The sequence below is a fragment of the Lepidochelys kempii genome, chromosome 9 (assembly GCF_965140285.1).
Source record: "Lepidochelys kempii isolate rLepKem1 chromosome 9, rLepKem1.hap1, whole genome shotgun sequence".
Taxonomy (NCBI): Eukaryota; Metazoa; Chordata; order Testudines; family Cheloniidae; genus Lepidochelys; species Lepidochelys kempii.
Window position 1 is genome coordinate 86,813,579 of NC_136388.1, and position 14,834 is coordinate 86,828,412.

The following is a 14,834-nucleotide window of genomic DNA, read 5'->3' on the forward strand; positions in this document are numbered from 1 at the left end:
AAATCAAATTAAGATAATAGAGGGTTGTAAGTGGATCTTTGGAAGTAAAAAGTGCTTAAACTAAACATATTGGTGGATCTGTGAAGCACACCAGAAGGAAAATAGCCTTTCTATCACATTCTGCCCTTTCGTAAATTCAGAAACCACTGTTCCTATTTGGCTGTAGGCAGGGTAAAACAGATTCATTATGAATCAAATCACTATTTCCAAGTATAGGGCCAGATTTAAGCAGTTTTTGTTAGTTCAAGTTGACTCGTTCTGTACAAAAGAAGACAACATGCTCTCTAGAAATGTACTTATCTGATCAGACGGTGAAGAGACCAGTACTGGAGGGATGAGGAGAAAGATATAGACATGCTTTCCGTTTATTTTTAGAAAATATAAGTGTCTCCATAACCGTTGTGATTAGTATGATTTAAGTGCCTGGGTGGTAGATTACATAAACAGTTCTGGTTTAATTCTGACTCTCCTGATGGGAGTCTTGTTATTGAGTGAATGGGTCCAGGATTTCACCCTTTCTCTTTATAAAATAATATAACATTATCCTAAACACAATATTCTTGGGGTTGGAAGGCCAGAGCATTAGCTAATAATTTGAAGGATTGTTCAATGATGGATTACATCCAAGAGTATTTAGGAAAGATAGCATGCATTGTATCACAGAGTATGTAATAGGAGGATTATCTGTAGCACTGTACTGTAATATCAGGAGCAGAACTGTGCTGGGTGCCTAAGGCTGTAATGTTCAACATCAGATAACTAGGTTGCATCCACACACTGAACTTGGTATCCGAGTAACAAAATACACATGGTTGTCATATATATTTTATTTGGACATATTATACCCAAAGAAATAGTCCTCAAGACACTTAAGTAATTCATGTAAATACTTAAACTTTAGAAGAAAATGTTTAGTTAATTCAGGAGGAGAGGAAACATAGTATTTAATTGAGACCTGAAAAGATTTCCCCCGCTGCATCCTTCCCCCCACAAAAAAAAATCAAAACAATTAAATGGCAAAATTTGTTTACTCTGGGAGCCATTCTGCTCTTTGGAGGAAATATATAACTTGGCAGAGCTATGATGGTTATGTAGATACAATTCATGTAATATTCATTAAAAAAACATGCTCTATAAGCAAACAATTTTTAAGCAAGAGTAGGCCAACTAACATGAAAACTTCTGGACAGCCACAAACTTCAGAAATAATCTTAACTTAAAGCTAAATAGAAATACCCCAAATCCAACTCTGTCCTGTTCTACTTCACAGAAGCTGTCTGTCTATCACATTATACTCATCTAGGTGCTTAATGACATTTATCTTTAATGATGATCTCCGTTATTTGCTTAACTAGTCTAAAATTCCTGGAATCAACTTTCAATCCTCTGATATAAAAATTGTCTCTAATAATGTTAATAGTCCAAATGATTTTTTTTTTAGCTCCTTTAGTGCTCTTGTATGAATACATTCTTCCCTGAATAACTTAGTGGAATTTAATTTCTTGCGATTCCCTTCAAACTTTCTTTCTATCAGTGTCTCCTGTTCACTACCTGTAGTTATTGAACATTATACCTCATTAAGCTCAGAGATGAAAGCCAATGCAAGTGCATCATGTAGCTTGGCTGTTGTTTATACATCTGGGGTCCCAAAAGACCCCTTGACTTTCTCAGGATTTCCTACATCTGATTAAAAAGAAAAGGAGTACTTGTGGCACCTTAGAGACTAACCAATTTATTTGAGCATAAGCTTTCGTGAGCTACAGCTCACTTCATCGGATGCATACTGTGGAAAGTGTAGAAGATGTGTGTATAAAAAGATCTTCTACACTTTCCACAGTATGCATCCGATGAAGAGAGCTGTAGCTCACGAAAGCTTATACTCAAATAAATTGGTTAGTCTCTAAGGTGCCACAAGTACTCCTTTTCTTTTTGCGAATACAGACTAACACGGCTGTTACTCTGAAACCTACACCTGATTGTCATTGAATTATTTAAAACATAACTGTCACCTGCACTCCTGGTGACTCGGGTCTCCTTCTTGTGTTCTTAGGCTTCTCCCCTTGTACATGCCTGCTGTAAATTGTATAGCTCTGGTAATATCCTGGGTAACTCAATGCCACAGAATAAGGGTCCTGAATCACTTCATCATCCATAACCCCAGGATTCCCAGTTAAAGAAGGAAGCCATTTACATGAGCTCAGAACCCCCAGAGATTCCATGTGATACCAGATTCTTTTGTAAGGTTTACCCACAGCTCCCAGAGGCAGACAGGATTATTGGCTCTGACAGTACTAGATCTGGAAGGGCCAAGTAAGCTGCCTAAATATTCCATTTGGAGTTCACAATACTACAGTGTCTGCCTGACTACTTCCTTGAGCCACTGTTCTTCTTTTTAAAGAGGAACGGGAACAAGATAATGGAACTGGGAAGATTACCTAGGTGGCTGTAGGTTGGAACATGGGATGACTTGATCTTAGTAAATAGTCTGCTTCCCCAGAATGCATTTAATTTCCGTCCAGATCCTCGCTATACTTTCCAGGGGGCAGTTTGAGCAACCCCTAAGGAAGAAAACACTCACAGTTCCAGAAATGGGTCACATTCGATTTCCATGTCTTCTAGAATGAAAGTCAATAGCATTGCCTAAAACAATCAGCATCTGTTCTTCTCTGTCCTCTTCTTGTTTTAAAATGTGAAATAAAAATAAATTGGAAGCCCAAAAGAAAATATTACACATTGATCTTTCAACTGAACTTTCACAGCCTTATGGCCTGCACCTGCAATCCTCCTCTGTATAGACAAGGGGAGTACTTGTGAGAATAAGGACTACTTTTAAAAGTAAGTGGCTAGTGGGATCAGGTGCAAAGCCCTGGTACTCCTATAATCCCTTCCTTACTATTTGTTTATGATACTTTAATGTGTTATATTTAATTTTGGTTATGATCCTCAATTTAGATTTCTGCATGCTAAACCTGTGCCAGTGAAGACCTTCACTACCCGCAGTGGAACTATGGAAGGGTATGGGAGCCCACTTGTATGGATCATACTGCAAAAGCAGGGCCAAATTTTTAAGGTATTTATGTGCCCAAAAAATGCAGATCAGTGTCTAGTGGGATTTTCAAAAGCACCTAGGCACCTACCTGCCACTGATTTCAATGCTTTTGAAAATTCTACTTTGCACCTATCAGCATCTTTAGGCACCTAAATACTTTTAAAATCCTGGCCCTTAGATTGCAAACTCCTTAGAACAGGAACCTGTCAATTGTATGTGTTTGTAAAGTGCCACACACTCATCCTGATGCACAAACAACAATAACAGGAGAAAATAAATGATGAATGTACTGGTCGACTACAATTCTTCAAAACTGACTTCACTTTAATACACACACACAGTTGAAAAACACAAGACTTCTGTTCATGCCAAATAGACCACAAATCACTATAAGAACCAAAGAATGTTAATGTCTATTGTTTTTCATTTTTTTTTCCACTTGAAAACCCTTGTGCACAGTTAGTGGCTGTTCTGCTGGAAACCGAACCTCTCCTAACAGTTCTCATCAAAAATTATGTGCTGGCTTTTTGTCCATTAGTACAAACAGGGTGTGATTTCATTTACAGTTTGTATAATAAATGTGATTATTAATACTTACAGTATTGTCTTATTGTACATTAAGGGAATTTTACCCATAGATGCAACTGAAGTCAGAGGAAACAGGGATGTTCTCTTCTGGAAAAAGACAATTGGGGCTCTTCAAACTCATTTCACTGCCTTTACATGCCCAGAGGAAAATCTATCACACCTTTGTACCATAAGTTTTTTCATGTTTATGGCCCTGCCACATCTATTGCTAGTAATGGTCTTAATTGCAATGGGGAAATCTGACTTCCAGTATCCAGGAGTTAGCTTTAAATTCTGCTTTGCTATACTTATTAAAATGAACTAGAGGTTAGGTCTGAAGAAAGATTATTAAGGAACTGATTAAGTCAATTAGGCTGTTCAGGGATTCCTTTCTGCTCTGTTGTTGTTAGCTGGAAACCCTAATAGGACCATTAGGATTCATTAAAATTGGTGTGATTGATTAGGATATATAAATCTGCATATGAGCCATGCTAGTGAGGCTGGATATTGGTGTTGTGCAAAGGTTATGTCTTCTCACAGAGAAGTGAGGCGATGTGGAACACTGAGTCAGATACTCATGCAGCTGCAAATTGGTGACAGCTCCTCTGAAGTCATTGGAGTTATTCTGACATAAAACCAAAGCAGGGGACATCAGTATCTGGCTTACTCTTACTTCAAACCTCAAACAAAGATTTAATCAGAGCTCTCTATGGAAATGTTCTAGAGACAAGTATGGATTCTTAAAATTCTTTTCTAAACTGCATGTTAGGAGCGTAGGTAGAATTAGCCCCAAGTGGTGAAAAGAAAGATTCCCTTTTCATTCTGGGTTCCCAGTTTTGATTAACAAACTAGACTTACCAAAAATAGTCGTTATCCTTAGCAAAGTGCCCTAGGGCTCAAATTTGCAATGAGCTCTGTGCTAGTGGAATCAATCCATTGACTTCAATTCAGAACTAATTGCGGGTTTATGGGCTCGGTCTTTTCACAATTCCTAAGCTGTTTGCAACCTGAAAATGATAAGAGAAGGCATCTGAGGAAGAATATTGCTACACAACACAGCTTTAATCAATAAAACACTTGAATATTCATTCAGGTGGTTGCATGTACTTCACCCACCTGTCAGACTGCAAATTGTGTTATTTGTTAAAGCTTCATTAGATACATGCCAGGTGGAAACCTGAGGGTTTACCTCACATTGCATCTGTTTTTTAAAGTAAAATTAACTAGATGTCAACTTTATAAAATAATAAAAACTTAAGAAAATACCAATTTAGCTTATTTGTTAACCATCTGCTTTTTGTAGTATGTATGAACTCTGTATTGAAAATAGCCAAATACAGTATGTCTTATTTCTGAAAGATCTAGGGTTTTGTTTTTTTTTTTTACTAAAGGAAAAATGTCACGTATGTGTAAAACACATTGTTGTCAAGACTTTTCTGAGCTCAGTATATCTATAGTAGGTAGCTACATATTCCCCATGACCATGCTATCTTTTTCCCAAGTTTTTATAGATTTATTTGGTAAACTCCTGTACTTTAAAACTGGGGAACAAAGACACAGATAAGAGTGGCTTTTCATTAACACCTGGGAAGTCTGCAGAAGTGCTGGTAATTAAACCCACATGTCACAGATCCTAATCTAGTACCATAACAAGAAGACCATGCTCCCACCCAGTTGTCAGAAAAGGACCTGAAACCAAAACTTTGACTGGAACAACCAGGATTTTGAAGTTCCAAAGTTTGAAGTTCCAAAGTTCCAAAGTTCAGGATGCAAATATTGCAACTTGGGCCCATCCTTAATTCCATATGATTAAATCACGCCCATAGCACTGTCTCATAGACATGTCAAAAAAATTAGTCTTACATTTAATTGCTGAACAAAATCTGCCTTTCAAAGCATTGTGGATTTAATTCCCTTCTCCCTCACTCCTGTGGTCATTGACTTCATTCACACCTGTGACACTGCTGGTTATTTAGTTTTTTTTTAATCATCCTTACAAATGCTTTAAGGCTTCTGGTTTTTGCAGAACCATGAAACTATGTAGAGTTTGAGTATATTGATACATAGCTCCCAATTTCCCCATCATGTCTGACTCTCTCAACTGGTTTTAACACTTCCATTCCCCTTGGTAAGCAAGTAATGCAAATGGTACTGGTTCTCAAAACTATACAGGTTCTCTATTCTGTGCCAATCAAGGGGAAAACTGCCATCCTTCATGTATAGCTCAATGCTAAGAAACAACTATTAAAACAGCACCATGAGGTTCCATGGGTTTGCCTCATGATTTCCATTTAAAATGTGCTTATTTACAAGATGAAGGATTCTGTTTGTTTTTAATTATCTTTCAATCCTGCAAACTCAGCCTGCGATCTGAAAATCAAGCTGGGTTCTTTCTGGCATGCACATCACCAGTGATTAAACCACCGAGCTATCAATTTAGTTAAAACCTAGTTAGAAGATAATCCATCGCTTTCTGTCTGAATTGTGCTGGCCCCATAGGGCTAAGGAGATTTAAAAGGAAGGAAAAGCTTATTTTGCTCAGTAGTGTAAGTAGAAATGACTCAAAATAGGCATGGGGAGCAGATCTGCTAAGCATGAACACGCACTTTTACCTAGCCACCTGTCTGACCATAACTTTACTTTGAAAAACGCTTTACTGAACAATCTAAATGTCTTTTAGACATTACTGCAGAGGAATGCCCATCCCTAGGAGGCTTTTGGTGTAAAGGTTTGCCTGTTCACTAGGGGTGCAATCATCTCCCCCTTTTGTGTATTGAAGGGAGCTAGATATCATGCAAGGTAGAAGGGAGTGCAGGCCCCACAGTATGTCTTCTCTCTTCCACTCGCACCCCCCCCCCACACACACATACCTTGCCTTGCACCTTGCAGAAAGCCTTGTGATAAAACTCTGTGGTGTTGTGACTATGTGCTGATTTGGAGGTGAGCCAATGAATGAAGGCAGGTGATGTGTAGCGCAACTTCTCTCTACAGTATGCTTCTCTCTAGAGGTAGGTGCAGACATCTGGTAAGTTAAACAAAAATAATTAAATAGACATATAATGTCAGAGGGCTGGGGCTATTTTTCTGCAAAATATTTGTAATTTTCTTTTGTCATTTTTTCACACAGTAGTTCAAGTTTTGGTTAAAAAGCAAACAAAAACCTCAACTCTGAAGACTGATTTTTTTCCTGGTGGTTATTTTTAATAAAACCCCTAAAATCCCACAATCTTCATTTAAAAACAAAAAACCAAACAAACTCCCCCTTCTCTTTAAAAAAGCAAATAAACAAACAAGAAAGCTTTTTGCCCAGCGTGAGTATTTGAGTAGTAGAAGCATGGTTCCTTCTGGAGCTATTCAGTGGTGGAAAACGGTCTTGGTAGTGACAGAGAGAGACACAGCATGCTTTGGTGTTCCCTCCTCCTTGCAGATTTCAGGCTGTGTGATGGCTTAGAGGGCCAAGCACTCCTGCCCTTTCACAGGATGGCAAACCTCACTCCTAACAGAACAATTAGGAAGAAACACCCAAGAATCTGTGTTTTGCTCTCTTCCCCCACCTCCAATGTAAGAAAAGAGGCCTTAGCTGGGTCCCCCCGCACGTGCACACACACTAAAAGTATGACTTGTGGCACCTTAGAGACTAACCAATTTATTAGAGCATAAGCTTTCGTGAGCTACAGCTCACTTCCTCAGATGCATATCGTGGAGACTAACACGGCTGTTACTCTGAAACCTGTCACTAAAAGTATGTTGTCCCTGCTTTGTACATGGTTTGATTTGTATATGCTTTATGTGGACTTCCTTTAAATATTTGCTTGAAAGTGTTGTGCGTACTTGTTCCTTTTTTGCTTAGGGATATTACGCATCATTTGGGGGCTTCAATTTATTTTGTCTACTCTTAGAAATATCTTTTCTTCTCAGTCTCTCCTGTGTCCTTGCAAACTTTTCCCCTTCAAAGAAAAATTTTCTACTACACACACACAGTTATTCCTAGAACATGCTTCAAACTCTCCTTTATCCCATTGACAGAGATAAAAATTAGGGGTTCCAATGTTTCATTTCTTAGTGGGTGGGTCTTGATTTTTTTTCTTTAAGACACTGTCCAGGTGAGAATATACTTGTTCATATGAAAGAAACCAGAAGCTTGTTCGAGAACCAAGACATCTCAGCTGTCAGCAACTGGGTCACAGATGAATGTCACCATTCGGTATTTCTTTTCAGATGTATTTAAAAAGTAAGACTCAGTTTGCTAATAGGGAAGTAAATTAAGAAGTATCTTAAAGTATTTACACAGAAATATCTTATTTTACCACTCAGCTGGGCTAGTGCATGCTTAGTAAATCAAGGGGTATCACATGTCTAAAGGGACCTATCATTCGCTTCTGGTCCCACTTTAATAAGGGATATCCACAAATGCAGCACTCCTCAGGTCCTCGCCCTTATTATTTCCAACAGTCACCCAGGACTTCCAGTAATCACCGATCTTCCCCTGAATTCCAGTGCACATTTACTGCACAAAAGTGTTTAGATTCCCTATTCATAACTCATGCTGTTAAGGATTCCTGCAGGATGGCTCATTTTCAGTAGGTGTTTAACTGAATAGCATTTTATCCTCTGGAGTATATTCTCAAAGAACAGCTCTGGGGTATGTGCCTGGAGAACACTTGAAGAGCAGGAACTCCCCAAAATTAAGATTTACATTATGTATGGATGAGAGGAAATAAAGCAGGGGATTATAGTGTCACTGACAGCATCTCATTCTCAATTTCAAAAAAGGTTTGTATGACATGGGCTAATATTGTGCCACATGCCAGGTTTAAGACTCCTTAGACTGAGATAAGACAGTTGTATGAAGTACAAAGTAATCAGACACAGGATTTTAAAAAAAAAAATTATAGTATTTATGGGGGCAGTGATCCTAGTAGAATCCTTACAATTGCAAGATGTTAAGTAAATACTATGAATTCTTCTGCTTTGTTTATTTGACCTCTTTATCTTGAGAAATTCCTATAAACTGTCATGAAATAGCTGAAAAGTCAAATCCTTTTCATGGAATGGTAATAGTAATCTCAGGAAATAACAAAACTTTTCAAAGTCTTTTTAAAATTCAAGCAAATGAAGAAAAAAAAATCTAGCCTCAGAAAACCACATAGTCTTATGCTCCCCGCTTTTCTTCAGTATTGCCCAAAAGGATTAAATATGTAGCTGTAGCACTCATCTATTTCCTCTTAAAGCTTAACTTAATTTTTATTACATTCTACTCCTGTCTCTTTCCAGGACATTGTGTGTAATGCTGACCAATTTGAAGTGAACACATTTATCCGAAGTACAGAATAAAATGAAAGTCCAACATAAAAGCTTTCTAGTTTATGACTTGAAACAATAAAAAGCACATAAAACATCATAATATGCTTTAATTTGTATAATATCAAATAGCAATTATCATTCTGAGTTCCCCACTTTCACCAATAGATGGTGGTGCTAGCTATTTCCATTCTTGTTTAAAATACATTTCTTCAAATTTGATTGGAACTCACCATAAGGGTATCCAGGAGTTCACAGCATGGAAATGTTCAAGCAGCTTAGGCTCACATTGTGCCTGGCCCTTTCAGGGGTGCATGTCAGTAGGGGAAGCCACAAAGAGCCTGCCCTATTCTGTGTACCTCTTCATGTGGGTACTGTCCAAAGCAACCACAACTATCGAAGTTCCAGCCAATGGCAGCATGATTTCTGCTAGAACAGCCTAGAAAGATGTGTAGGTTGGGGTAAGGTAGGAGAGGTCCATTGTGATTTTGGGGGGGGGGGGGGAAGCAGGGGGCAGTGTGGTATCCTTCCCTCTCAGAATGCACAGGAGTTGGAGGCTTGGTTCCTTTCCCTTGAGGAGATAATTTTCAGGAACCCTGCCAGGTTTTCTGGCCCCTGTGATCTCTCTTCCCAGCATTTGTATGTATACAAAATTGTCCTAAACTTGTGAAGGACCAAAAACAGACTAATTCACTTGGGAAGTGGACTTTGTGGTGGTTTCTGTTACTGAGAGAAGTTGATTTGGTGGTCGGGACATTGCAATATAAATTTACTGTTCAGAACCATAGAATCTCTTAACAGAGGAGGGAGGGGCCTTTGACCACCTTGGTTTTCCATCCCAACAGTCTCTCACTCTCCATGGTTTGGCTTAAGGAATGGATAGATTTTTTTTATTTGGTCTGAACTAGTTCTTGTATTCCTAGTATCACAGCAAGAAGATTGACAGCTGGCATTTTGGCCTAGCTGCGGGGCTAAAGCTAAAAAAAATTGTTTAGTCACACATCTCACTAAGTGAACAATTAAAAGTTGAAACACTTCAGATGAACTGAAGAACAAATTAAACATGCCCATGGCAAAGAACATGTTTTTAATTTTGTCTAACCTCCATTTCTCTGGTGTGTGTGATGATATGACACTGGAGCTCTGAATGCTAAATGAAGCAGTAAGAGCCCAAGTTCCACTGCATTCAGTCTGATGATGTCATTTCTTCCCCTTATCTATGGCTTCCTTACTTGCCTGCTCTTCTGTGTTCCTCCCTCACCGCAAGGAATAAGATAACACGTGACTGGCAACCAGCAGCTTGGAGTGAGAATTCCCATTTGTCACATTCCACTCTTGGCTGCCAAACAAAATATATGAGACCCAGTTTCAGATAGTTCCAAAAACTGTGAGATCCTTTTGGCTTCTAAAGTCTTTAATACTAAAATTTTAGAGACAAAAATCTTAGGTCAGATATTTCAGCTAGATTTTTTTATGATCTTCTGTTGTCTATTTTAAAAAATAGCTGATGAAGAACAAGGGTAAAAGGGAAGAAAATGATACTGCATTTTGGATTATTTGAATTAATAAATTAGAGAGATTATAGTAATCGAGGCTCAAACCTTGCATTTTCAGCATCGAAGTCTCTATAATTTGAGCTGAAGGGTGTCCCTCTTTAACTAAGTCATAGTAGCAGAATGTATAGTTACTGGGACCAACCACGAGAGGAAGACATGCTCAAATTCTATGGGCCAGTATATTGCATATAGTTTAGTTATTCCAGCAAGCTGTTCACTAAGCTCTTATGTTTTTTATGTTATATTGATATGGTTTTATTTTGAAATTAATTCATTAAATTGTACAAATGTAAAGAAATTTCATTTAAAAATACTTAAGTATCATTGCACTTGAAAACAACTCCTTTTTTTGGAAGAAACTTCTTTTTTATAAAAATAAGTTTAATAAAATGTTATGATTATAAAATAGAGTCTGATCCCGCAAATTGCTCAGCTTTCTCATTTCCAGTTATGGTCAAAGCATTAGTACATGTTTTTAACAAAATAAAACCCCCCATCAAAAAAGGGAGGCTCTCCAGGGGGGATGCAGGGATGGGGGAACTGTACAAAAAACGCAGTTCCCACCGTGCACCCACTGAAGGTATAAAAGAGAGAGGAGAGTTTCAGCAAATGTTTGCAGAGTTTTGTACATGTTGCTATTTCTTTACAGTGGACGACTATCTACCTGTTACTGTATGCCTGCCCTTGAACTCCTTCATGTTGTTTATAATACACAAATGCCATCCCTCTTCCCAAGCTTGCCTATTGGATAGAACACTGCACATGACTCCTGTAATGCCCTTTCGAAGGGCTTGATTCAATGCCTTATGCAGTCTGTGAAAGACTCTGATTTCAGATCAGTCTTTGGATCAGGTCCTTGTAGATCAAAATTTTGTTAATCAAGGCTATCTGCTTCAGAAAACACAGCAACAAATAGAGAGGGCTATCCTGAAAGTGAGATCTCATCTCTTAAATCAAAAATAGCATTCCCTTTAGGCTGATTTTCATGCAGTTGAACTCAACATTAAAAGCTGTCAAAGATTTCCATTAGTTCTTTGTATTTGTATCATTAGTTCTCTGATTGCCATTAGTAAATTAGAATGACCTCTGAGCGCAATCTGACTAAACCTCTATAAAATAACTTTCTGACAGACCACTAATCTCCAAAATTGTTAAGACAACTACATTGAACTAATCTGTTACCAGCCCTGTGTCTCACCCTTGTAATACAATTAGATGCATTATTTACAAGTACTGGGGGCAGGTAGTGGCAAAAGGAAATCCACAAATTTGAAAGGTAGACTTAAGCAATGATTGAGAACACAGGATATTTCCTGAGTTTTAATGACTGCCGGGAAGGAGATGATGGCCTGATGCACATGAATCCTTAGGATGTGTCCTGCCAATGTTGTTGCTCATATAAACTGAAGTGAAACAGAACACTGAGTATGAGTTGATATAGTTTTCATAAATATATGCATATAAAGAATGAATGTACTGTATATTATCCAAGTAGATTGCTTCAATAGAATCCAAACTCTATACTGATGATATAAAATATACTACAGGACAACATATCATGAGTTAATCTGTTATATGGGGCTGAGAAGGGAAAGGCAATTGTTTCAAAATTATTTTTTTTAAAAAAGTAGAGCGATAAGTAGGAGTCTGTGTCTAAATTAAAAATGTACATACCTGGACACGCGTACCAGCTAGGAGTACAAAGAAGCTGGACTAAGATATGGCTGTGCACTCAGATTTAGGAAAATAATCATTCTCACCTCAGAATTCCCCACACCCGAAAAGGGGAAAAGGGGTTGTTTAGTTGTTGAAGTGCTGAAAGGGAAGAAAACAGAAGGTATCCTTTTGTATTATATGGGGTTTTTTTTTGTTTTGTTTTTGTTGTTTTGCATAGGTCTGGTTACTGTATTTCAGTTAGGGGACACCCCCCCAGATTGGGAGTTCTTCTTTTCAATTTCAGGAGTTAACTACAGAAGAGCTTTGAGCTAGATTCTGGCAAAAATACATGTTTACTACCTCATTTTTAAAGTAGACCCATTGAAATATTAAAACTGAAACATGAAATTCATGGGTTTAGCTGTGGCATATGGTACTTCATGACATAAGTATGGAGTGACGAATCTGGTCCAGTATGTATTGTATTCTTTTTTCAATAGTACTAAACAATGGAAGAAGTTGATATCTTTCTGTTTTATGAGGAATTCTCTATTAATTATTTTAAGCATATGTAAGTCTTTTGTAGCATTCTCAGAGAGTGAAATGAAAGCCAAGTAATTTCTCCTTATGATTTTAATAATCAATGACCATTGAAACTTTCACATTGAAATTATGTCAACCTAATATAAGAGGATTTATTGTATACTGAAAATAAAATATAAAATGCATAGTGGCAAGATGCATTCTTCCTGCATGTAAAGAAGAGTGTAAGTCACATAGCCTTTGAAGGGGAGAAATACATATTGAAAATACATTGCTTAAATCATGACAGGTTTCAGAGTAACAGCCGTGTTAGTCTGTATTCGCAAAAAGAAAAGGAGTACTTGTGGCACCTTAGAGACTAACCAATTTATTAGGGCATAAGCTTTCGTGAGCTACAGCTCACTTCATCAGATGCATATCGTGGAAACTGCAGCAGACTTTATATATACACACAGAGAATATGAAACAATACCTCCTCCCACCCCACTGTCCTGCTGGTAATAGCTTATCTAAAGTGATCATCAGGTGGGCCATTTCCAGCACAAATCCAGGTTTTCTCACCCTCCACCCCCCCACACAAATTCACTCTCCTGCTGGTGATAGCCCATCCAAAGTGACAACTCTTTACACAATGTGCATGACAATCAAGTTGGGCTATTTCGTGCACAAATCCAGGTTCTCTCACATCCCCCCCACCCCCATACACACACAAACTCACTCTCCTGCTGGTAATAGCTCATCCAAACTGACCACTCTTCAAGTTTAAATCCAAGTTAAACCAGAACATCTGGGGGGGGGGGAGTAGGAAAAAACAAGAAGAAACAGGCTACCTTGCATAATGACTTAGCGAAATGCAAGGTAGCCTGTTTCCTCTTGTTTTTTCCTACTCCCCCCCCCCCCAGATGTTCTGGTTTAACTTGGATTTAAACTTGAAGAGTGGTCAGTTTGGATGAGCTATTACCAGCAGGAGAGTGAGTTTGTGTGTGTATGGGGGTGGGGGGGATGTGAGAGAACCTGGATTTGTGCACGAAATAGCCCAACTTGATTGTCATGCACATTGTGTAAAGAGTTGTCACTTTGGATGGGCTATCACCAGCAGGAGAGTGAATTTGTGTGGGGGGGTGGAGGGTGAGAAAACCTGGATTTGTGCTGGAAATGGCCCACCTGATGATCACTTTAGATAAGCTATTACCAGCAGGACAGTGGGGTGGGAGGAGGTATTGTTTCATATTCTCTGTGTGTATATATAAAGTCTGCTGCAGTTTCCACGATATGCATCTGATGAAGTGAGCTGTAGCTCACGAAAGCTTATGCTCTAATAAATTGGTTAGTCTCTAAGGTGCCACAAGTACTCCTTTTCTTATTGCTTAAATCCTTGGCTAATTTTGTTTGAGGGCATGCTATACTGAATTAAACTAAGTGATGAATCACTGAGGATGAGAGTGATATCTGTTTACTAACTACATAGATGTACTATTCCCTCTGCTTCATCCAAAGTTATCTGTTTCATGTTGTCTCAGATTTAATATCCAAGGTTATTAAACTGTATTTGTCTATTACACAAGTAAAAGATGGTCTTCTTGACAGAATCCAGAATGAAATTTGGAAGAAGGTAGCGTTTGCAATTTTATATTTAAAGAGTGAAGTTAGTGTGCACAAAAGAGAATATTAATACTGACTTGAGTCAATGTAGCTAGAATATGTACGCTTCCCTACACCTGAACCCTGACCGGGAATGGCCTTGCTATTCCAGCACTTGGAATCTCCTGGGTAAAGACTGCCTACCAATTATAAAGAATTGTCCCTGGGCACTGAGTTTGCTGCAGATGTGTATATGTCACCCATCCCCTGCTTTCTCTTGCATGTTTCATTCTTGGGGAGTCAACAGGGGATTTAAACTGAGAAGTATCTTACTGTGTGAATCCCTCAAAGAGCAAGTTACTTTTCAGTAACAAATATTGGTTGGTCACCACTCTTATTTTTAAGTGTTACAGCTCTTCAGCTGGACTGGAGGGATAATAATAATTTCAATCCTGAGTGAATCTGATTTTTTTTATAAATGCCAACAAACAGGTAGCCTTATATGAACACTTCAGCATACCACTCTCTTTCAGCCTTATGGAAGGAATTATACGTTTCATGTGCAGTTACTGCTAGTCTGT

At 38.3% G+C, this 14,834-nt stretch overlaps 1 protein-coding gene across 10 annotated transcripts in view; it reads left to right on the forward strand.

Annotated features, from left to right (window-relative positions):
* The window catches only part of TENM1 (teneurin transmembrane protein 1), a 1,397,628-nt gene that overhangs the window by 452,436 nt on the left and 930,358 nt on the right, over window positions 1–14,834 (forward strand). The window lies entirely within an intron of this gene.